The sequence below is a fragment of the Ailuropoda melanoleuca genome, chromosome 3 (genome assembly GCF_002007445.2).
Source record: "Ailuropoda melanoleuca isolate Jingjing chromosome 3, ASM200744v2, whole genome shotgun sequence".
Taxonomy (NCBI): domain Eukaryota; kingdom Metazoa; phylum Chordata; class Mammalia; order Carnivora; family Ursidae; genus Ailuropoda; species Ailuropoda melanoleuca.
Genome location: NC_048220.1, coordinates 119,075,288 through 119,101,360, shown reverse-complemented (window position 1 = coordinate 119,101,360; position 26,073 = coordinate 119,075,288). Strand labels below are relative to the sequence as shown.

The window sequence follows — 26,073 nt, the reverse complement described above, 5'->3', positions numbered from 1 at the left end:
TCCTGGAGCTGGAGCCCAAAGGAGCTGATGAGGGAAGCACTTCACCGTTTTGGCCTGCCCTTACTTGTCCACATAAATTTCTCAGATAAATTGAATCATTTCCACGTGGGGATTAGAAAAGTGTAATGCCACCATTGGCTCTTACAAAAAAGTAATTTCCTGTCTGGCCTTCAAATTAAGTAGATTTATCTGTGTGATTACTACTGCCATTTATGAAAAGAGCTGAATAAGATCTCAAGGGATGTTTCAGAAGCAGCCCCTGTGGTAGCGAACCCCTTCTATTCATAAAGAACAGCTTTTGGGCTACTGCTGTTTCCTCTCAGACTTTTTAATAAAGAAGTGGCAGATGATAATATGGAATGCCCAGGTTGAAGTTGTGTCTGGAGACTGACCCTCCCTCTACCTGTAGGTAACAGAGGAGAGGCTCTTAAGTAGGGTCTGTAAACCCTTCGGTTATCCATGTGAAGACTTAAATGAGTTTTCATTGCCCTTGAAATTGTAGGGAAAGTTCTATGTATTTGCTTTTTTCTGGGGTAGACATTTTAATTTCCATCCGTTTCTCTGAAAGATTTCTTTTTTTACTGAAAAAAATATAAAACTTCTTTGCAAGACTGTGAGAGACCTAAATGAATGGACAGATATGCAATATTCTTGGATAGAAAGATTTAACATCATAATGAAGTTAATGCTCACCAAAATGATCTTTAGTTTCACTTATATACTTTTCAGATTCCCAAAATATTATTCAGAGAAACACGCAAAAGGAAAAAAAACCAGGAAGAGGAAAGTTGACACAAATGTCAGGGTAGTCAGAAGGATCTTTTGACCAAAAAATTTGCAAATCACTGATCAGTACATCCTAGTTTTTTTTCAAGGCATCTGTGATCTTCAAATAGTTGATTGGGGAAGTGGAAGGAGACTGCTGACAGCCTGAGGGAACCAAACCAGCCATGGCCACCTTGAGGGGACCCATATGTGTACACCTGTAGGACATTCTGGACACAAAAGCATTCAGGGAAGCGCTTCCTCCAGCAGTCACCAGCCTTTTTCTGACTTCTGCAGCTTAAACTGGATTTTGCACCCCCTCCCCCTCCAGTACAAATCTGACAAGCTGGCCATCACCTGTAGGAGGTCTGCGGAGCCATCACGATTGAGGGGTATATCCGCTCTGTCAAGGTGTGGCTGTATGGCCTGGCGGGGCAGTGGGGGGGGGTGTGCGGTGCAGAAGATGATGGGGAAGGAAACAGATCTGTCACCAACTTAACCGAAAATTTTTCAGGTTAACTTTCTAAAAAATGTTTCTGGTAAGTAAATACATTTCTAACAAAATTTTTTAATCCTACGCATTGAGAAGTTGGGGGGGTCTGTGTGTTCCTTTTCTCATATTTATCCCTTCAGCACCACTGTCTCACCCCCAGCAGGATTCCCTTTCCCAAGTTAAATAGTTGCACTCTCGAAGTAAAACCCCTTATTCATACACACCATGTTGAAAACAGATTTTAGTGCTGTTAATTGCCCGGGTCTGAAGGGAGCTTAGAGGAAGGGCTCGGTTCCCGCCGCGGGGGAGCGGAGCGAAGAGCATCCTGCGGCGGAGGGGGCGGGGCGGGGGGGGCAGGGAGCCTCCTTTCCGGGCGGCCGCTGGGCACTTGACCCGAGGCTGCTGTCAATCATCCGGCCTCCGCGGCGGCGCGCAGCCTCTGCTCCCACCCGGGTGGTCCCCGAACTGGGGCAACAATGGCCAGCTCTGTGTGGCCTGTTCCCGGGGGCCAGGACAGTTGGGAGGTGTCACACCGAAGGCAGGCTCCGAATGAATAAACCGACGGAAAAAGAGCAAGGCCGCTAGAGCGAAGGAAGCTGATGGGCAGCTTCTGAGAAGGAAAGTGGGAGATGAGGAATCTCCGGGATAAATGAGGCAGGGGCTGGGGGGGCGATACCCAAGATAGCCACCAGGGGGAGCCCGGAGCCCTTTGCGGAGCGGCGGGGCTTGGGGGGGGGCAAGGACCGAACTTCTTAAAGAGAACTCGCTTCATAAGCACGTGAGGAATGCCAAGCTCTGCAGAGCAGAGAAAGCGATCAGTCTGTTTAAAAAATTTTTCAGTGCCCCCATTTCCCTCTTCTCTTTGGTCATCCTGCTTCTTCAATCGTCTCTCCCAGGAACCCCTTTCCTTCCAGGTATTATTCTCCGTTTTGTTTTCTTGTGCCCGGCCTCTCTCCCCGACCAACGCCTTCTAATTGCCATCCAGTTCTGAATTCTCATCTTCCCATTCCATCACTTATGTTTCCCAGGCACAGACAGAAACTCAGAAAGCGGGAGGGTAACATTTTCCAGCTGATCTTCCCTCGTCACGACCACAAAACTCTTGTCTCAATCTTCAGTTTGGAAAGTCACATTTTATTGAATCTGCAGTAAAGTAGGGTGGTGGGATAAAATTCAAGACATCCAGTTAAATTTGAATCTCAGAGAAGTAACAGTGTTTTAGGATATGTATTAAATAACGATGTTTTAGTGTAAGTTCATTCTGAAATATTGCATGGGGCAACCTGTATTTTTATTTGTTAATCTAACAACGCTACATAACAAGCGAAATGAAGAATTCAAGACAATTTATGTTTGCCTCAATGAAGTGAAGCAGTAGATAAATGTTGGTGTCATTTTAGTAAAAATAATCATCCTTTTAATTTCTCTCTACAAACAAAAACACTACTTTAAAAGGCAGTCCAGATCTGGGACATTTCCCACTGTTTATTTGCTCTGGGGACGTTATCACTCATTTTGTGCTTGTAAATCTTGTGGCTCCAGACTTCACAGACCAGTCTTGGGGCACCTGAGTGGCTCAGTTGGTTAAGGGTCCGAGTCTTGATTTCAGCTCAGGTCATGATCTCAGGGTCATAGATCAAGCCCCTTATCAGGCTCCCCAATCAACAGGGAGTCTGCTTGGGATTCTTTCCCTCTGCCCCTGCCTCTCCCACCCTACAATCTCCCTCTCAAAAAAAAAAAGACTTCATGAACAGTCTTAAATAAATTAAACAGCATTTCAGATATCTACACTTGAAATATTTTAAGATTCACATCTGTTTTTCTTTTCTTCTCATTCCTTTTTTTTTTTTCTTTTTTTCACTCCTTCCTCCTGACCACCGCCCCCGACCCAACATAAAATATTTTCTGTAATCCATTACAGGGCTGAAAATTTTTTTCCAGTGGTGAACACATTTTTTTCATTTGGGGTGCCCCTTTTAGGAAAGTGCCCATATTTTTTTCATATTGAGTTATTCAAAGACCACCACTTTCCAGTCATTGTAAAGTTGGAAATGAAGCGTTTTTCAAAGCTGCTTCAGGCAACTCCAGCCTCCAAGGATGGGCATCATTCCCACAAAAGCCCCTTCTTTAAACCACAGGCTGAAGCCTATGAAAAGCTTGGCCCCACAGATCCTGCAAAAGGACAAAGCATGCCCCTAAAAACCATAAACTCTTTCCCAATCATCACATATGCGCATGTTAAAGATAGCACTGAGTCTCCTGGAAGCTGGTGTCAGATGACAACTTGTGAATTTCTTTTTCAACTCTGGAGGTTCAGGGGATCATAAAAGGCCTGAAGGCAGCCAGCCAGGAGCCGGCAGACAAGGCAGGAGAAAATAAAGACCATCCAGGGATCAGCTAAGCCATGAAAGGAACTGATGATGGCTCTGCCCTGGGGGGAACTCAGCACTCACAGATTCTGTCAGCAAACGCCAGTCTGAAAAGTGTCACCAAATTCCACTGCCTTGGCACTGTGGGGCCTCTGTGAAGCATTGTGTGATTTAAGTTGATGGTAAGCTATTAGCCAAAGAAGTAGAAAACAAACTCGAGAAAGCCCACATGTGAGTTAGAAAAGTAACACGACTAGACTCAAAATAGCTTCATGCGGCCTAAAACCTAGAAGCCTTGCGCCTCAGAGCGGTGGTTGCATCCAAACTCGTACGCGGCATTGGGCTGAATCCGCACTTGCTATACCTGAGCCCCTGAGCGCTTTCACAGGGGCCCTGGATCATCCCCACTAACCCTGGAACATAATCTGTTGACTTCGCGGTAATGGTAATTCTAGAACAGCTTCACCCGACTGGGGGAGTGGAGAGCAGACTTAGACAAGAGAAAGGAGTTTTAGTCTCTCACTTGCTTTCAACCAGCTGTGGGACCTTGACCTGATCTTCCAGTGCCCTCGGCTGTATATGACGGGGGCTAGATGAATCCCGCAACCTTCAAAGCGATGTTCCCATCAAGCTTCCCTATATTGGCAGAGCTGTCATATTGGGGTTCTGTGGTCAACTACGCTTGACAAATGGTAGATTAAACTTCAGCTTCCTCATCATAAATGAATATAATACCACCTTCATGAGGATGTAACGAGAATTAAACAGATGATAATAGAACACCGCCAGCGCTGTGTCTGGCACTTAGAGATTCTTAAGACGTTTAGACAAAACTGGCTCAGTGAAGGAGGAAGAGGGTGGGGGTGACACTGGAAAAGGAGAGAGTGTTTTCTGGCCCCATCTGGGCCCACTGTGAGCAGGACGGAACTCCCTGAGGAGGCCAAGAGGCCAGGAGGCCGCAGACCTACATCTTGGGGGGGGGGGTGCGAGGCCCGTCACCCCTGGAAACTGGCACCAGGAGAAACCCGCAGGCCTCCTCACGGAGGGGCCTGGGCCTCTGCGCCGGGGCGGACCCGCAGGCCTGCCAGTCTCCTCTGCGGGCTTTTGTTAGGCCTGGCTCTCGCAGCAGCACCACACTGCATGGTGGTTTTGTGAAGGGCACAATTCGACACTCTGAGGAGACCACCCAGCTTCCTCCTGAGTCCCCCAGAGAACAACACTGCCCCTCTGTGTGCCAGTGCCTCCCCTTCTGCCAGGCCTTCTTCCCGCCTCCGCCTCCCTGCCAAGGGGAGATGGAGAGGCGGTCAGGCCCTTGCTCTGTGGGAACCCAGGGGATGGCAGTGCTAATGAGCTGTCCCTGGCCAGAACAAACACTGTACCTGGGGTGCTGCTGCCACCCTGTGGCAAAGGTCTTTCTCTGGGCTCCTCGTGGCCACTCCCGACCAGACCACATGGAAACAGCATGGACCTGAAACCCATCACTGATTGACTCAAGCAAGGGCCATAGAGACAGAAAATAGTTCAGAAGTCTGAAGCAAAAAGGAACTTGAAGCACTCTGTGTTTCCAGAGTGATGTTCCAAGTGTGGTCCCCACACCAGAAGTATCAGCATCCCCTGGGATGCTAGACCCACCTAGACCTACCTAATTAGAACCTCAGAGGGTCGAGCCTGCCATCTGTTGTAACAAGCCCTCCAGGTGGTTCTGATGAGCACCAAAGGTTGAGAACCACTGGTCTAGAGTCCAGAAAGAAACAGACTTCAGCGTTGACAGGCTATCCTAATCCTGGCTTTGCTTATGAGCTATGTGACCTTGTGCAAGTCATTTAACCTTTCCGTGCTTGATTTGCTCAATAATCATTCCTATTTTCTAGGATTATTAAATGCTAGATAAAAAACAAAGGTGAAGTCACTGCCATTGGGTCAACTGTATGGCTCAGTCGGTTAAGCATCTGCCTTAGACTCAGGTCATGATCCCCGGGTCCTGGGATTGAGCCCCTCATTGGCCTCCCTGCTCAGCCGGGAGCCTGCTTCTCCCTCTGCCACTCCCCCTGCTGTGCTCTCTCTCTCTCAAATAAATAAAATCTTAAGTAAATAAATAAAGTTCCTGACGTATATACATGCTCGATAAATGGTGCTAGTTTGGGATGTTATTATAATGGGGTCATAAATTTGTTCGCACTACCACTAAAATATCCGGAGAAAATGAAGTTCTTTCCTCTATTTAACATATATTTAATAGAATGCCAGCATAGTGATGGGTAATATAGACATAGGGATGTACAGATAAAGTCCCTCTGTTCATACAGTTACATTCCAATAAACACGCACTATAATGGACTAGATAACGTACCCTCCAAAAGTCATGTGTGGAAACCCTAACTCCACTGTGACTGTATTTGGAGAGAGGGCTTTTAGGAGGTAATTAAGGTTAAATGAGGTGATAAGAATAGGTACTTAATTCGACAGGATTGGTGGCCCTCTCTCTCTCTGTGTGCACACCCCGAGGAAAGGCTCCATGGTGCCACAGGGAGAAGGCTGCCATCTGCAAGCCAGGAAGAGAGCCCTCACGAGAACCCAACCATATGGGCACCCGAAGCTTGGACTTCTAGACTCCAGAACTGTGATAAGAAAGATCTCTGTTGTTTAAGTCACTCAGTCTGTGGTATTTTGTTAGGGCAGCCCAAGGTCACTAAGACAGTGCATCAAGTTGTAATCACTGTTAGGAAGAATAGAAAAGCTGCAAAGAGCCTGGAGAGGGATCAGAGCACTATTGAAATGGGGTGGTCAGGGAAGGCTTCCCAAGGAGGCTCTGTTTTAGGAAAGACCTGAATGGAGTGAGAGGTCAAGCCCGGGGACCTCCGAAGACCTCCAGTGTGTGGTGCAAGCTGTGGTAGGAACAGCCAGGAGGCTGGGAAGGCTGGACCAAAGGGCAGGGTCAGAGAGGGGCTGAGGGAGAGCCCTCTGGAAGGGTCTTGCAGCCCTCTGTGAGGACCGTAGATTGTACTCTAGGTGTGATGGGATGCCACTGCGGGTTTGAGAGACCGGAGATCCTTTATTTTATCTCTAACTTCTCTTTGCCCTTTAGGATGAACAATCCTAGCACTTCCCCATTTAAAGAGTCTCCTTTAGGTAACTTGGCTACCTTCTGTTTCAATGCTCAGCATCTTTCGGGGCAGTCCTCTGGACTTCCCATTCCCTCTCCTCCCCTCCACTTTCTTCACCCAACTCTGGAACTCACTCCAGGGTCCCTGACAGACCTGCTGGCTCTCAGCCTGACATCCACACCACACGGGAACTGAGAGAGGCCTCAGGTATGCAAACCACACGGTCTGCTGGTGCAGAGTGAAGGGGAGCAGGCAGGAGAGGGGTCGGAGCGCTCTGCCCACGCTGTGCTCCTCAGCTTGGGGAACACCTGCTCTTGGGGCCTCCCTCCTTTTTCCAGCCACCCTATGGATGGAAGAGGTGGGTTTTCTGCCATCCACTTCTCTTCCTACATGAACCTCCCAAATGAAAACCCTACGGTCTTGTTCACTGGCCTGGGTCTTGATAAGCTAAGGAAGGAGATGAGGGAATTTAGAAAATCTGTCTTCACAATGCCTGTTCTCAACTCTCTGGCCTTGAAATAAGACCCTATTTTGAAAATCAGAACCTGAATACTATCAATTTCTTTCTGCAGTAATTTCCCTAATTTCTTGAGGCAGATGAGGAGCCTTGGCTGGGTTCACAGAAACCTATTTAGAAAAGCAAAAGAGAAAATCATGTCAATTTTTCCCATCAAAATATTAAGTAGTAATCATACTCTTTGTTGTTGTTGTTGTTGTTGTTACTACAGAAAAATGAAGCCCGGGGGTAGGGAAATCATCATTGGGGTTCTTTATCATTTGATGGATTTTTTTTCCAGTCTCTCTTCAGAGACTAATTTTTTTACTTCTACTTAAGAAATCCTTATTTCTCTCTCTGAGGTTTATTCATTTATGAAATTACAACTATTTTGTGTCTTAATGTCTGGCCTAGGTTTTTCTTCCATTTTCGTCTCTATTTCCTCTGTTTGTGTCTCTCATGAGGTTGTGACCTGCCCCAGGTCACTCTGGACCTCTTCTCTGTACTTTAGAGGCCCTGTGAGGCCCCATGGGAGAAAAACTAAGGAAACATGCTTGGGGAAAAAGCTGAGGAGTTCTAGAGCTCAGACACCATCATGGAACCCACCTCGTGGCCTCTAGCCCTAGGGGGGTCAGCCTGGATAGAGTCCAAACATTTCCCTAAGGCAAGAACCCTCTTGAAGTGGACAGAGGACTTGAAGTAAAAATAATGGAAATGTTTTTCAAATCTACTCCCCCTACCCAGAAAAAAAAAAAAAATCAAGGCAAACCCCGACATAGGAAAGAGGTCACCATTTACTAGGTATTTCCTGCCCTAAGGTAAATCAGAGACCAGGATGGCCACACCATCTCTCAGAGGCCCTTGCTGGAAGAAATCAAGGGGTCCTTCCAAGCAGAACAGAAAAGACTGACCCACCCACCTGTCTCAAACTCTCAGACTGCAAGCAGATGCCCCCTTGCTCCTGCCTTGTCCTTGTCGCAGCTATGCGCTTAAGAGACAGCGAGCCACCCCAGAATGGCTAAGCCTGAGCACCAGCTTTGCCATCAGGCGCTGCCAGTTCAAACCACACTCCTTCACTTCTGTATCGTGTTTCCTTGGGACAGTAATACCACTTCTCTAAACTTAAGGTCTCCTCCTCTGGTGAAGTATCATTGGCATCGCAGAGTTTTATGGGTATTTAATTAGGTAATACTTAGCTGATGCCCGTGACGCCCGGCACATACATGTGCTCAATACGCTGTAGCAATTTCTGGGGCTGAAACTCTGTAGGCACTGGGACAGCCAGACCCGCTGTTCACTGCTCTGTCACTTCTTTTTTTTTTTTTTAAAGATTTTATTTATGTGACAGACAGCCAGTGAGAGAGGGAACACAGCAGGGAAGTGGGAGAGGAAGAAGCAGGCTCCTAGTGGAGGAGTCCGATGTGGGACTCGATTCTGGAACGCCGGGATCACACCCTGAGCCGAAGGCAGGCGCTTAACGACTGCGCTACCCAGGCACCCCTGCTCTGTCACTTCTGATTAGTCAGCACCCATGGTTTGGCAATTGTGAAGTATTTTTACTATCACCTTTGGCTACTGTTAGTATTGAAGTTATTATTAGTTATTATTACGTTTGTTTCACACAGTGTGTGTAGGCTGGCTTTATCTGGAGAGAGAGAGAGAGAGAATGATCCTGCCACAGGATGGCAGCAAATAATCTCAAGTCCTTTCCCGCTCTAAAGTTTCATGAGTCTGGGAAAATGCCCTATAGCCGGAATTGAGTCAGGCCAAACAGGATCGGATTGTAACACAAGCCCGTTGTCTGAGCCAGAAGCATCGTTCTCTGCTCCTTCCCATCCAGACAGGAATCCACAGGAGTCTGGGGCTCTGTTCCCCAGGCTCAGAGGATTTGTCCACATCCCTGCCCTCCTTCTCTTTAATCCTCTGCTCTCCTTTGATGGCATGCAATCACTGTCTATCTCTGTGCTCTGCAGCGATGCTCCCCGCGGGCCAGGCTTGATTCTTCTTGCCAAATGATAAATTAAGTCTACTCTGGTACTTAGCTCTGGACACAGGATGAAGGGGAGAAATTCCTTGTTAGCACTGACATCTGGTGGTCGTCAGGAGGCCGGCACTGCAATACCTTGAACTTGAAAGCATTAACCTAACAATCTTAACTGCAGCTGAATTAATTCCTCACGTTCTGCTCCCCTCTCCCCCACCACAAGCATCACTTCCCTTCTTGTAGCTGGACACAGCAGGGAGGGGGAAACAAGAAGGGCTTAGAGGCAAACGTAACCAAGGGTCCATCACCCATCACGCCCATCACGAGATCCTGGGTAAACCTCAGCGGCAAAATTGGGATAAGAAAACAACCCCCCACAGTGGGCATGGGGGTGTCTTTTTTAATTCAATGCTCAAAACAACTCCTTTGATGTTAAATTCCAGGTACTTATTAAGCACTCAAAAAAATTGGTTCTCTTGCCCCTTTCATCATTTTATATAAGGCACTCATTAATTGTCCTATAAAATCTAGATTCCTATTTCCTTCCTATCATTGCTTGCCTGCCTTACTCCATTAAAAGAATAGCAAAGGTTTATGGAAGGCTTACCTTGTGCCAGGCATTGTTCTAAGAGATTTACATGGTTAAAATCAAGTCTTGTCAGCCCCCTGAAATGGAGACTATTATCCCCCCCCCCATTCTACTGATGAGAAAAATGAGGCGTGGTGAGTTTAAATAGGTTTCCCAAGGCCACAAGCTGTGGGACCAACACGTTTGTCTGCTTGCTTGCCTGTTTGGAGAGGGGGGAGGGGCAGAGGGAGAAGAAGAAAGAACCCTCAAGCAGACTCCCTGCTGAGCCCAATACAGGGCTCAACCTCATGACCATGAGATCATGACCTGAGCAGAAATCAAAAGTCAGACGCTTAACCAACTGAGCCACCCAGGCGCCCCCTGGAACTAATGTTTTTAATTCAACAGTGTGGGTCTAGCAAGCATACTCTTAACCTTTCAGCTAAATTTGGCTCTTCGCTTCCCTAATAATAATAGCTAATACACAGTGACTGCTTATTATGTGCTTAGCTCTTTACATAGATGGTCTCATCTAATCTTTATTAAAACTCTGCAGATAATTATTATCATTACCCCCATTCTACAGATGAGAAAACTAGGTCAAATCACTTGCCTGAAGTCACAAAACTAACCAACGGTGAAGTTGGAATTCCAATAAGATGATGCAATTCTAGAGTCTTCTGTCTTAACCACACTTCTCCTTTTGACTTTCATGTAGTTCCAGCCTCCCAAACTGCTTGTGATTTCAAAGGCAGAGCAGTCTCTGCCTGCAGAAGATACTCCCTCACCAGGTGGTTGATGTGATGATGGTGGTAGTGATCAAGGCCAAGTGGGTAACGGAGTCTGGTCCAGCCTTTGTGACTGCACAGTAGGGCAACCACAGGAGAGATAGAGAAAGCCCAGGTGACTCTCAGTGTGTTTCCTGTCCAGTGTCTGAAAGCAGGGTGACAGCAGAACTGAGACTAAACAAGTTCTCAGTTCAATGGCATCATCTTTAACTTGATGCATTCCACATGGCCAGGGTTAGCACCTGTTTGATACTATCCTCTTCCTCTTTCAGTGTCTCTCCATAGACATGTCATTGTCATTTTCGGTGAGACAGTTCATTGGGGTCCTGAGAACTACAGGCATCGGGCATCCTGGGTTCCTGACATTAACTGTTGGTCATTCCCCCACCCCTCGAGCATCTCCACCACCCTTCCTCATCTCCCATCCCCGTTGCTGTGGCAACCAAGAATGCCCTCACACATTTTTAAATGTCCCTTGAGAAGAACCTTCCCTGGGTCAAGAACCAGTGTAGCTGAAAGGTGGTTTTACTCTAGATGGAATATAATTTCCCTGAATCAGGCACTCACAATGTTTATGGAATTTTGATATTCTCTAACACCCTTGCTTGTCAGTTCCCTATCACTGTAAGCTCCTCCCAATCTGGCGCTGTGTTCGTTTTGTAAGGTACATGATATTGTGAAGATCCTATTTTCCTTCATGAAATCACAGAAACCAAACTCTTAATTTGTACTACCTTCTGGGTCTTTCAGCAGTGCAGTTGATTCAGTGTGTATATATTTGTACATATATTACACGTGTGTATATACAATATATATAATATAAACAAACATATACAACACAAGAACAATTCAATGACTTTTTTAAAAAGTGAGAACTTCATGATACTTTTGTTATAAAAGGTCCCCCCACCGGGGTGTTATGCAGAAAAAAAGGACGGGTGGGGAGGAATCAATGGCTCCAATGAGAGGAGACAGCAGTTGGCCAACCCAAACCTTGGGTGGCTGTTTTCTCTTTGTTAGTAAGCTGTGTTATTTTCCTTTCACTCCTGCAACAACTTACCATAAACTTAATGGCTTAAAACAATACAAATTTGTTCTCTTACAGTTCTAGAGATGAGAAGCGTAAAATCAAGATGTTAACTGGGCTGCATTCCTTCTGGGGGGTGCTGGACAGAATCTATATTCTTGCCTTTTTCAGTTTCTAGATGCCATCTGCATTCCCTGGCTGGTGGCCCCTCCCTGACCCCCCTCCAGCCTCTTACTTCCATTGGCATATCTCCTGCTGCTCACTCTAATCTTGCCTCCCTCTCGCAAGGACACTTGTGATTACATTGGCTCTACCCAGACAATCCAGCATGATTTTCTCATCGCAAGATCGTTAACAAAGTTCCTTTTACCACGTTAGGTGACATGTTCATAGGGTCCAGGGATTGGACATGGACCTCCTTGGGTGACCATGACTCAGCCTGCCATAGACACCTAGACCAGGTTTCTTCCCATGAGGGGTTTTCCAGCTGAAGGCTCCTCTTCTCTAACAGAATGGTACTTGGAAGCTCCACGAGATCCAGGCTCCACGTCCATGAAACAAACCTTTATTCTCTACAGTAAAACAGGATGGTATGGTGCTTTGGGATCAAAGGACAGGACTTCTGGGGCGCCTGGGTGGCACAGCGGTTGGGCGTCTGCCTTTGGCTCAGGGCGTGATCCCGGCGTTGCGGGATCGAGCCCCACATCAGGCTCTTCTGCTATAAGCCTGCTTCTTCTTCTCCCACTCCCCCTGTTTGTGTTCCCTCTCACACTGGCTGTCTCTATCTCTGTCGAATAAATAAATAAAATCTTTAAAAAAAAAAAAATGACAGGACTTCTGAGCTAGCCTTTGTCACCTTTTATCAGCTGGATCACAGACAACTCACTGCACCTCACTGAGCTTCAGTTTCTTTGTGCGTGAAATGGAAACACCACCTGCTCTCAGGGTTGACATGAGGATTGAAGATCAGCTCTGAAAAGGGCCTGGGACACAGTAGGACCTCCAGGGGACCCTCTTGGGTGACAATGAACTGGAGCTACCCAGGAATAGCATTATCATGATGAGCCTGCCCATGATAGGGATGAAGGGTGAGGCAAGGAGGAAGAACCCAGAGAAAAGAAAATGTTGGCGATAGGGCAAGAATGAGGTCATCCTATCCTTCTTTTTCTACTGGGCCTACCTTGTGAAGACAATAAAAATCTCTTTCTGCTGTTACATTACCCATTGTTAACATCAAATATACAAGCAGTAGACATCAGGTCTGTGTTGGGAGCAAATGGCTAGCCTCAAGAGGAATGCCTTCTGTGCTTTGAAGATGGTGCTGGGATGTAGGAGACTCAAAAGTTATGTTGAATATTCAACACTGCTCATCCCTGGTTGCATCGAAAAAGCAAAAATCCTTAAGTGATTGGTGGTCTCAGTTTCCTTCTCTGTAAATGAGGATTTTGAAAAAAAAAAAAAAAAGCCTCTCTTTCTAACTGGATAGCACACGGAGGAACCTCAAAAAATTTCATTAATGAATGTGCCTTTCATCTTTATATTTTGAAGGATAATCATGGCTTAACTCAGGACTTGTGTCTTAGAAATCGGTGTCAGCACATGAAAGAGTTAAGCATGGGATTCTATTATGAGAAAGACTTGTGAAACTCGACTACTGTTTCTTTTATACTCTAAAGCTCTGATCATTTTAATCAGTGATAAGACACCTTGTTCAAAACAATTAGCTCTGGCAAAACACGGATACACAGAACATTAAATTCGAAAAGTGTTCGTTTTCTTCTTCCTTGCCACACATATCAGATAATGGAGATAAGAAAAGTAGGTGGAAGATGATGCTAAGTAATTTCAAGGCATTATTACAGAGGGAGGCTGGTGAGATTTTTGTCCTTTCGACAAATTGAAAGAAGCCGGCAGAACAAATCTTGTTTCAGGAGTGCATTTTCACTTAGCTGTCTTCTAAGTGGAAATGCATTACCCCTAGAAAGAAAAATCAAAGTTCTTCAACTGACGAAGATAAAATGGCAAATTTGGCTCCCAGCGATACATGCTTGACAGCTACTTGAGTTCCAGGAAAAGAAAACAAAAAAATTAAATTTGACAGAAATGAAAAGCAGGAAAAAAGAAAGAATTTTTTCCAGTTAGTGTCTCAATGCCTTTGAAGAGATTTTAGGGCAATTCAATAATGGGCCACTTAGACGTCTCCCCCATTTTATCCTATAGACGAATACTCTTTCAATGGAGCTGCCCCCCTATACACAACAGGCGGTGTCTACACTTATAGTCCATGGATCGATTGCATGATGACTTGCTCAAGACAACCTAAGAACAACCGTGAGCAATGACCTGCCTAGAAATGAATTGTACAGCTTTCCATCAGGCCTCATTTCTGGACTCAAGAATGCACTTCTGCAGAATTCTTGCAAAAGCCTGTTCTCCAGTCTGAGCTTCTGGTTGAGGAGTTGGTTCCATGTTTAGAGAACTGTGCTATCCAGTATGGTAGAGGCTACTTTAATTTAAATTAATTTAACTAAATTATTTAAGTCAATTATATAAATTAATTAGCCAATTTTACTTAAAATTAAATGAAACTGAAAATTCAGTTCTTCAGTTACACTGTCCACATGCTGAGTATTCAATAGCCCCAGGTGGCTAGCGGCTACCATGTTGGAGAGCACAGATATAGGAATGGCCAGCAGGGCAGAAAGTCTTATTCACTGAGTTATGGCTGAGCTCAGGACACTGTAGGTTGATAGTGAAGGGTGGGGAGTGGGAGAGGTGGTGCGAAAGGAAGACAGCTAGAGAGGAGGGATTGCCATGGACTTCCATGAGCAACCGGAGGGGAATTCAAGTCAAGAAATAATTGCTGAAGGCCTACTCCATGAGCACCAAACCTGAGAGAAACAAAGGTAAATAAATGAGATGTACTTCCTGTCCTCAGGAAATTCAAAGTAAGACCAAAGAAACAAATATGCATCACGAAACCACTTAAATACAAGTTAGAGTGCCAAAAGGAACATATCATGAGAAAGCAATGGGGGCACTCGGGGAGTTATTAATGGAAATTAAAGATGAGAATATTTTAGTGGCTGAAGGGTGGAAGAAAAAGGAGACCACAGGGTAGGAGAGGACCCCCAAAGGGAGATAACAGGGCTTGGAGAGAAATGTGAACACGGATTTGCTAACGAACACAAGCTGATATGGAGCCAGGCTAGTAGAGGTGTAGATTCCCAACATCATTTTTTATTAGACTCCCACCACTATGTTTGGAAAGATGTTTATCATTGTTACCTGTGTTTTTTTCTTGAAGCTATTTCTACTGTATGCCTGTACTGTGTTTTGGGTTGCCGAACTCCTTCTGGATCAAAGATTTCATAATGTTATCATTAAGAAGGGGCCAGTAGATATATTCATTCATCCAACAAATACTTACTGGGGATCTACTCTGAGCTAGGGGGATACAGTGGTGGATTAAACAGGGGAAAACCAAGCCCTAGTGTGAGAAGAGTCGATCAAGGGGGCAGTTCAAGGGAGACAGTGGGATGATGATGTCCGTGCCCAGTTGGCAAGATTTGTTTTGGACCAGTGGGGGGATATCTTTCCTTTTCATAGGAGGTTATGACCAATTGGTACAAATTTTCTGTAAAGTAATTGGGAAAAATATATCAAAACCCTTCAAAATGTCCATAGCCATTGACTCAGTAATTCCTCTTCTAGAAGTCTTCTTTGAGGAAATCATCAGTACATGGTCAAAGATGAGGAGCCTACAGTGGTGTTTATAGAATATGGACTTACCAATAATATAACCTTGAGCAAATGCCTTAACTTTGCGTTCCACATTTTAAAATAGGAAAATAATATTTATCCATAAGATTATTGTGAGGTTTAAATGAACTAATATGTGAAACACTTGACCCTTGGTAAGCACAAAAATGTTGAAGATTTATCATTAAAGCAAAAGAAAATGGAAATATCAGAAGTCTCTAGCAACAGCATGTGGTTTCTAGAAGCAGTATGTGGCCACACAACGTCCGGCAGAAACTGCTAGTTGACCCTCAATATCTGTCTTCTCCTTCTAAAGAAGGAGAAATGAAAGAAGTAGAAACACTGGTTTTAGCTGGACAGATAGTCACCTAGAATAAACGCATTTCCCATTCTTCCTTGTGGCCAGTTAGAGGCACATGACTGGTCTGGTCAATGGGATGCGAGCAGAAGTGATAAGCATAGGTTCTAGGTTTCATCCTTAAAGGTTAGGGGTATGTCTTGCCTATCTTCTTTCCCTTCTTTCTCATTTTCACATAAACGTGGTGGTGAGACGTCTTGGATCCTGCAGATGGGGGCCACACCTGGGGATGGCAAAACACTACAATAAAGGAGCCTGAGCCTCTGAACACTGGCTCAGAGGCCACAACAGAGAAACAAATTTCGATCTTGTTTAAACCACTCTTATTTTGTGTCTCTTTCACAACAGTCAAACCTGTTTCCTGTTTGCACACAGAAACATTATGCAACTATTTTAAATGATGCTTTAAGAAGCCATTCGAATGTCACAAAAGAATGTTTATGTTACACTAGGGGGAAAAAAACTGGATCCCAAATTGTATATAATATGTATATTATATGTAAATAATATAATATGTATATTATTTAAATATGTATATAATTGTATATAATATGATCTTAGCAATTCTTTAAAAAATTCATGGTTAAAAACACTGGAAGAGGGTGCCTGGGGGGCTCAGGCAGTTAAATGTCTGCCTTCTGCTCAGGTCATGATCCCAAGGTCCTCGGATTAAGTCCTGCATCAGGCTCCCTGCTCTTCAGGGAGCCTGCTTCTCCCTCTGCCTCTAACTCTCATGAATGAATGAATAAAATCTTTAAGAAAAAAAAAAAACTGGAAGGAACTATGCCTAAATAGAATTGTTTGAATATTTTCTTTCTACTTGTCTATACTTTTTCAAATTTTCTGCAGTATATATCCAAATGTTGATAATCAAGAAAATATAAAGTATAAAGATTCTCGCCACCTGTATTTCTGACAAAGCCACCCCAACTGCCAGAAATACCCCTTCTTCTGCACTCATGGGCCATTTCATTCCTGCCCCTGTTATACTGTAAGCAAGCACACTGTGTCTTATGTAACTTTGTGTTGCACAGAATTTCACCTCTAGCAGACAAGAATTTGACAGATAAATCACAATTAGAAAGGCCGAGATGTTTATAAATACAGCTAACTTAAAGCAATAACTTGGCTGGGGCTCCTGGGTGGCTCAGTCGGTTCGGTTAAGTGTCTGACTTGATTTCCGCTCAGGTCCTGATCTCAGGGTCATGAGATGGAGCCCCGCATGGCGCTCTTCACTGAGCTTGGAGCCAGCCCCCTCAAGATCCTCTCTCTCCCTCTGCCCCTCCCCCCTGCTCATGCGCTCTGTCTCTCTCTCTCAAGAAAAAAAAAAGCAATAACTTGGCTGCTTTATTTGTACATTACCTATATTACAAGCAAATTAGTCACAGGTTGCCTGGGGGTGCCTGGGTAGCTCAGTCTGTTAAGCCCCTGACTCTTGATTTCAGCTCAGCTCATAATCTCAGGGTTCTGGGATCAAGCCCCACATCAGGCTCTGTGCTCAGTGGGGAGCTGGCTTGAAGATTCTCTCTCTCCCTCTCCTCTTCTCTCCCTCTTCCCTTCCCCCCACTTACTCTCTCTCTCTCAAATAAATAAATCTTAAAAAAAACAAGCAAATTAGTCACAATCCATTGTATTTAGTTTATCTTCCAATATTAAACTTAAAAACAATACAAAATTTATTGTAGCTGCATTAAGTTTTACACATTTTTCTTTGGAATACTTACAACCCTCTATTAAGCATGTATTATCCCCATTTTACAGATTTCAAAACTGCGGTTCAAAGAGGTTATTTGTCCTAGATCACAGAACTAGCAAGTGATAGGGCTGAGACTGTAACATAGATCTTTCTGAGTCTAGCACATTGTCCTACATAACAACTTTTTATCCAAGCATTTGTTTTAGTGTATGCTTTTAACCTTTTAACCTCATAATAGCAGTACTAGTAATAGATAATACCTATGCAGTGTATAGTAAGTGCTAAATAATGTCCTAAGCAATATTTGTATATATGCACACACATATATACTCTTTTCATCCTCACAATAATCTACTGAAGTATTTTTATTGTATTAATAATATATTCCCTTTTTTATTCTCTAGTTTATAACTGAAAAAGGAAAACATGCCCCAGTCTAATCATGAGAAAAACATCATTCAAATCCCAATTAAGAGATATTATACTGACTAGTAGCCAGTACTGACTAGTACTTCCCACAACTGTCAAGGTCATCAAAAACAAGGAAAGTCTGAGATCACAGCCAAGAGGAGCCTAAGGGGACAGGACAACTAAATGTAATGTGAGATACTGGACGGGATCTTGGAACAGAAAAATGACATTAGGTGAAAACTAAGGAAATTCAAATAAAGTATGTAAACAATGTATCAATATTGGTTTATTGTGACAAATTGTGAAAAATGTGCCATACTAATAATATAAGATGCTAATAATAGGGGAAACTCTCTGTACTATATTTATAATTTTTCTGTAAATCTAAAAGTCTCCTAAATTAAAAAATTTTTTATATACTTTATGTATGTATGTATTTATTTACTTATTTATTTAAAGTTCCAGTATAGACAGCATACAGTGTTATATTAGTTTCAGGTGTACAATATGGTGATTCAAGAGTTCTCAACCCTACTCAGTGCTCATCATGAAAAGTGTACTCTTCATCCCCTTCACCTCTTTCACCCATCCCCCCACCCACCTCCCCTCTGGTAACTATCTGTTCTCTATAGTTAAGAGTCTGGCTTTGGTTTGTCTCTTATCTCCCTTTTGGTTGTTTGTTTCTTAAATTTCACATATGAGTGAAATCTAATGGTATTTGTCTTTCTCTGACTTATTTCACTTAATTAGCATAATACCCTCTAGGTCCATCCATGTTGCTGCAAATGGCAAGATTTCTCATTTTTACAGCTGAGTAATATTCCATTGTGTGTACATGTACCACATATTCTTTATCCATTCATCTATTGATGGACACTTGGGCTGCTTCTGTAATTTGGCTATTATAAATAATGCTGCAATAAACACAGGGGTACATGTATCTTTACGAATTAGTGTTTTCATATTATTGCTAGATCACGTGGTAACTCTATTTTTAACTTTTTGAGGAACCTCCGTACTGTTTTCCACAGTGGCTGCACCAGTTTGCATTCCCACCACAGTGCAAGAGGGTCCCCCTTTCTCCACATCCCCACCAACACCTGTTGTTTCTTGTGTTATTGATTTTAGCCATTCTGACAGGTGTGAGGTGGTATCTCATTGTGGTTTTGATTTGCATTTCCCTGATCATAGGTGATGTTGAGCATCTTTTCAAGTGTCTGTTGGTTATCTGGATGTCTTCTTTAGAGAAATGTCTGTTCCTGCCCCTGCCCATTTTTTAGTTGAACTATTTGTCTTTTTGGGTGTTGAGTTGTATAAGTTCTTTATCTATTATGGATACTAACACTTTATTGGATAAGTCATTTGCAAATATCTTCTCCCATTCAGTAGGTTGTCTTTCAATTTTGTTGATAGTTTCCTTTGCTGTGCAGAAGCTTCTTATTTCAATGTACTCCCAATAGTTAAGTTTTGCTCTTGTTTCCCTCGCCTCAGGAAACACATTTAGAAAAATATTGCTACAGCCAATGTCAAAAAAATTATTGCCTGTGGTCTCTTCTAGAATTTTATGGTGTCAGGTCTCACTTTTAGGTCCTTAATCCAATTTGAGTTTACTTTGCATATGGTGTAAGAAAGTGGTCCTTTTTTTCCCAACACCATTTGTTGAAGAGACTGTCTTTTTCCCGTTGCATATTCTTGCCTCCTTCGTCAAAGATTAATTGACCATATAATTGTGGGTTTATTTCTGGGCTTTCTATCCTGTTCCATTGATCTATGTGTCTATAAAAAGTTTATTTTTTTAAAAAAGAAATACGTGCATTTGAAAAAAATCTGAAATAGAACCAGAATATATAAAATGGAACAGTAAGTCTGCCTCTTATTTTAGACTCTATTCTCTTGGTTCATTCCCCTTCCCAGAAGCAAGTATGGCTGCCAATTTCTTGTGTCTCCTTCTCTACAAGCCCATATTGGTTCTGACATATTTTTCAATAGGGAGATCTGTATTTATGACTGAAGAATCTGACTCACTAAGTTCAAGTCAGGTAAGTGTATTAGGTTTTTATGACTGTTGTCACAAATTACCACAAACTTGGTGGCTTAAAACAACAAAATTTATTCCCTCACAGTTCTGGAGGCAAGAAATCTGGAATCAGTATCACTGGGTCAAAATCAACATGTCAGCAGGGCCGTGCTCCCTCCTCAGGCTCAAGAGCAGATTCTGTTCCTTGCCTCTTCCAGTTTCTGGTGGCCGCCAGCATTACTTGTCTTGTGGCTACATCCCTCCAATCTCTGTCTTCATAGTTACATTGCTTTCTCTTCTTCCTTTGTGTATGTCAAATCTCCCCATTTCCTTCTTAAAAGGAGTATGCCATAATTATGCAGGGCCCACTAGATAATGCAGGATTATCTCTCCTTCTCAAGATCCCTAACTCAATCACACCTGTGAAGACAATCTTTCAAAATAAAGAAACAGTCACAGGTTCCAGTTACTAGGACCAATGATCTTTGGGAGCTTTTATTCAGCCCACTACAGTATGTTATGGATTTTTTTAACATTAAAGCTTTCATTCACAAATTAATGACAATAACAAGAATCAAACTGTTGTCCAGATCTTATTCAGGTTAACAAAACTAAGAAAGGCTAATATTCTGATGAATCTCTAACATCCCTATCACCTACCCTCTGGGGAACTTAACTGTATTCCCTTGAAGCTCATCTTAAAAGATGCGGGATGGTCTCCAGTAATATGCAGTGGGTAATTTAAAGTCAGTGCCTCAAGATATAGTTTTCAACTTCCCTTCCCAACTCCCCTTTGCAAGGGCAACTTAACTCCCAGTGCTACGGGCCCCTTCCGTCGTGTTGCATCAGTTTCAGCTGTGGTTGTTCCAGCCTCATTGTTAGAGCCATATGATGAAAGACCTGCAGCGTCTGATGCAAGACTGTGCTCCCTCGGTGTCCTCTCGCCCCACTAGCTGGCTCTGTCCCCCGTGTGAGAACTCAGCTGCCTGACTGGGGAATGTGTGCCAGTCCCCAGAGCTCCAGATTCTGACTTTGAAAGCAACCTTAGGTCTTTACATGGGAAGCAAAAGAACTCTGGAGAACTCTGCACACAGGTGGGTTCGCTAGGACAGTGAGGAAGGTAGGAAGATGATGTACACGCCAGGAACAGGAAAAAAACAAAACAAAAACTCCAGCCTCGATGGACCTACCAGATGCTTGCCTGATTCATTGGCTCCAACCCAAAAGGTCAGAAGTTCCAGAACGTCTTGCCTATGAAATACCTAGTAGAGAGACTTGGTACTTTGTTTTTCTCATATGGTTAAGTATTGAAAATGATGGTTAATATTGAGCCTACTAGGAAAGTTTAATTCAAAACTTAACACTTTCCTATGTGGTAGGCTCTCATGCATCCCTACCAGTATTAAAGCAAGTGCAGGCAAGGAAGTAGTTACATTTCAATATGGAACAACAGCTCCCAGGACTTTCATTTACCACCGGTGATTACTGCTCAGGGAAAGGATTAAAAGTATATATAAAGCATAACTCCAATTCCTCACAGTCCACCTGCTAGCTCCTTTCTGTAACCAGCATCATATTTACCAATGTATTTTGAGCCAAGCGTGAAAAAGTCAAGAACACCAATAGCTTTGTTATTTGGAGTGCTGACAAAGGACATAATGGAGGAATTAAGCACCACGTCTGACTGGGCTCATTACACAAATATGCCCACCCCCATGGAGGGCTGCTGGGAGGAACGACTGAGGTCATGTATCCAGGGTACTTCGCAAAGCGCCTGGCAAGTGGCAAAGAGTTGATAAATAGCAGCTACCACTATTATTAGCACAACCGTGGGGCCCATAGGGAAACTCCATCCAGTATTAGGCAAAGGGAGGAGGAAAACTGAGGAGAAAGGCACAGTAAGAGGTGCAGGGGTGGGGAGAAAGAGGAGAGAAAAAGAGAGACCAAGAATCGGACTGACAAGTTCTACAAGTTTTCCTCAGCATAACTTCTACCCTAGATGCACAATCCAAAGTGACTTAAAAAAAAAATCTGATTGTTAGATGCTGCCAATTGAGCTAAAATGGTATATTTTAAATTTATGCCAGAAAACATTTTTCAAGATTGGAAATTCAGTTAGCTATATTTAGCTTTTCTTTTTTTTTTACATAAATGAAAGACTCAGGTGATCATGTTTTCCACCCACTCAGTCCTGAGATTAAGTCCTGGTGTGTGGTAGTTTCACGGACCATTTGCCTATCTGGAATACCTGGAAAATTGCCTGGTTGGGTAAAGCTCCCCTCTCCTGACCCAGGCAACCAAGACCTCCCTTGATCACTCGAGTGAAATGGGTCATGTTTGCATCATCCCCACCGCTCTTTTGATGCAGAGGAATAAAATACACAGCTGATGTTCATCACCAGTCTCTCAATGGGGAGAGGGACATGAGTGCCACTAGTTTGTATTCTCGTATACTTATTTGTGTCCTGTAATAGTGCTCAGCACTTTTTGAAGAGCTTGTCAGCAAGAACCCATACAATCATATTATGACATAATATAAATTAGAATAAGGAGTCAGCAGCAGGGACAAAATAAACAAAAATAGAAAATTAAGACCAAGGAAAGCCTAAGACAGCTTACAGAGAGCCTAGAATTATGCCTCAATTTTAGCTAGAGAGAGGTTCCCAGGCAGCCAGAGTAGCAACCTAGGAGCCAGGGCCCATGAGGCCAGCCTCAGGCTTCAAAAGAAGGGAATGGCAGGAGCCACTGGCATCATAAGGTGGATTGTGGGGCAAGAGCATCAGAAGGGTGAGGCCCAAGATCCTGCGAGTCTGGACTGGGGGTAGCCAGTGAGCCAGAAATACCCAACTTGATTTCCATTATTGCAACCTAACTCCACCCCGTCCCCTTTTAGTATGGGCCCAGGGAAACACAGATGACTAGTGTCCAAAGACCCAATGTGTAGGCAGTCCAAGATGCTAGTTAAGGGTGCTTCCCTGCTTTTAAGATCGGAGGAATAAGTGGTAAAACTCAGCATCTGCTGGATACCTGTGGCAAAGCCAGGAATTTCCTCAGGAGACCGGGTCTACTCTAGCACGGCAACAAGTGAACACTAAGGTTGTGGCATTCTATGCGCTGGATCACGGCTCTGATGCTCTTGGCATGGACTCTGCTTAAAGCAGGTGTTACCAATCATTCAGTAAGGTCAAAAAGAAGAAAAAAAATTCTCAGAAATACTCTCATGAGCAAAAGCTTCCCGGTGAACCTGCCTGGATGAATTAGCTGTACAACGTGCCCCTAGAGAAACCACATGAATTAGTCTGCAGCAGCCGTTACTAGATACAGAGCAATAAATTTTGGAGGACATCTGCCAAAAGAATAATTTTCATTTTAGAATGGTTAATGTCAAATGGCGCTTAAAAAGAGAAAAACAATTAGCTCGCAGGAACACCTGTGTGTGGTAGGCCCCTTCTGGTTCCTAACAAGAAGGCCACAGATCAGTAACCTGGAAGGGTTGTATGTTTGCATTTTCCTGTTATCTATAGCCAGGCATCCAGGTGATTGCACAGAAGTTTCAAATCATTGAAATATAATTTTGCACCTGGGTGAAAAGTAACAAAACCAAACAATCCCAAATTACTATCTAATTTCTTAGCAATCCATTCTGGCTAACCCTGCTTCTGACAGATGTATGAATATACAGTGTACCAGGCTTCCCATCACATCTGAATTAATAGTATGGTAGTTTTTGAGTGACTTAGACCCTCCAATTGCCTCTTCTGATTCAAAGAGTGTGAGAAAGGAATCCCTAGGGTGTGTCTTCTCCAGTGTCCTTGTCCCTTATTTTCTTATGATAAGCCAAATAATGCCCCCCACCAAAGATATCCGCATCCTAACATTGCAGAACCTGTGAATATGTTGGGTTACGTAGCAAGGAGGAATTAAGAGTGGAGGTGGAATTAAGTGGCTAATCGACCTTGAGAGGGGAAGACTAACATGGATTACTTTAGTGCGCCCAATGGAATCACAGGGTCCGTTAAAGTGGAAGAGGAGGACAGTCAAAACCAGGGAGAGGGCATCATGAGAAAGTCTCAGTCAGGCTTTGCTGGCTTTGAAGATGGAAGGAGGCCAAGAACCAAGGAATGCAGACAATATCTAGAAGCTGGAAAATGCAAGAAAACAGATTCTCCCTTGGTGCCTTTGGGAAGGAACCCGGCCCTACAGACACCTTGATTTTAGCCCAGTGAGACCGATTTTGGATTTCTGACTGTGAGACAGTGAATTTGCTACTTTCCTAGTATTTTATTTCTCCCCAGCTGCAACTCCTACATAACCTGAAAATTCACCTCTTTCTTCCCAGGCTTAACTGGTTCTTCAACTTGAAAACATATTGGAATCACCTGGGGAGCTCCCAAAATGCTGAATCCTGAGTCTCATACCCAGAAATTCTGATTTCATTGATCTGGGTACAGCCCAGGAATCAGGAACTTTTAGAACTCCCCGGATGAGTCTCACGTGCGGGTGAGTTTGAGAACCACTGTCATAGAGGCTGTGACACATGTTTTCCTTAACCCCTCTGTATCTCGGCAGTTTTTGGTCTCATACTCTTCAAGCTGTACAGTTTCTTATTAGAATCAAAAGTAGATGAAAGAGCAATAAAAGACATAAACTGACATGTAACTCCTGACAGATTTCTCTCCAGAATAAATAGGGCACATAACCAGCAGTAGCAGAGAAGCCACACCTGAACTTTGCTTGCTCCTCGTGTAGACCATTGGCCCAGGACAGTGGCCTCCTAAACCCCTATGTATAGAGATCAGGTTTTACTTGCAAAGAACGGAATCCAGTGTGGCTAGTTTAAGCAGGAAAAATACGTATTACAGGCTACTGTAAAGGCCTGTATCATTGGGAAAGCTGAAGGAATAGCCTCCAAGTCAAGTTTTCAGGAACAAAAAGCCATGATGCAGGAATGGGCCGCCAAAGGAGTTTCTGCCTCGGCTGGGATCAGGGAGCAGCTACAACGAGGAGGTTGCCACATCAGAAAGTTGCAGCAGGCCTGCAAACATACCAGCAGAAGGGAGGGCCCAAGACTCTGCTTCTTAGTCCTCAAACCAACTGAGTCACTAGACACTGGTACCTGTGGTACAGCCGCCACGGGAAAAAAGCAAAAAAAAATCCCCCCCAACACCGTGACTGGGCTTTTTAGAAAAAAACAAGCACGGCAGAGCATAGCCTCCACTCCACTTCTGCCTTCCAAATGTTGTGCAAGTGTGTTTGATTGGCCCAGCCTACATGACTGCCAAAATCTTAGCTGCAGGAGAGTCTGGGTAAAATAAATGTTTTACTTTCTAACTCCTGCAGATCATGAAAGTTCACAGAAGAAAGCCCGAGTGGATACTGAGCACCAATCCACCATAAATGCCACAGACTCCTCCTCTCGCTCGTCACCATCCGTACTGATATTCTCTCCATGTTTAAACCTCCAAACGATAATAACATGACTATCCCTGTACTAAAAAAGTGTACTCCCCTCCCCTCAAAAGAGGACACCCAAACTTCCATGAGTCTCTGCATCTGTCTTTGGGTGATACTCATTCCTTCCGCAGTTCAGTTTCAATTCCACCAGGATATTCATTGTATATAAAAAACTTATAAGATTAGTCACCATGGGTAGACCATACATAAAATTGTCAGGGTAAGGGAGGAAGGGAAATGGCTAATTATATGAAGTATATATATCAGAGCAAGGAAGAGATCATTGGTGGTTATGACAGTTCCAGTTTCAGGGGCAAGTCTTATAACTCTTGTCCTCCACAGCCCATTGTAAGTTACTTTTGCTCTCAGTCAGCATCACAGCTGGGCCAAGTTGTTTAGCTGGTAGAGTCACCCAGATTCCTAATGAATCTGAACACTAGGTGATCCTGAATATGCTTGATTTCTGTAGTCTTCCATTAAAGGTATATATTACACATTAAATAAATAATTTAACTTTTCCCGCTGGGCATGGCACTACTATGAAATGCCCCAGAGAATCCCTTCCATTCCAAAAATACTTCTCCCTGCTCCCATCGTAAAATGGCAATCTTATTTCCTCTTGTTAACCAGGCTCAATCGCTCAGCTGACCTGATAATGACCCCTCTTTTGCCTGTTGGTTCATCTGCATACAGTCCCCAAATGGTGAGGGGACAGCCTCAAATTTCAATTTAATGGGACAGATTGATATCCTGTGCCTCCCGGTGTTTTCACTGAGGGCCC

The 26,073-nt window shown here is 43.8% G+C and overlaps 1 long non-coding RNA gene across 1 annotated transcript in view; it reads right to left on the bottom strand.

Annotated features, from left to right (window-relative positions):
* Positions 1–909: 909 nt before the first annotated feature.
* LOC117801598 overlaps positions 910–26,073 on the bottom strand; it is a 40,924-nt gene continuing 15,760 nt past the window's right edge. Inside the window, exon 3 of the long non-coding RNA XR_004624329.1 lies at positions 910–2,401. This is a non-coding gene — a long non-coding RNA (uncharacterized LOC117801598). The remainder of the gene's footprint in view (positions 2,402–26,073) is intronic.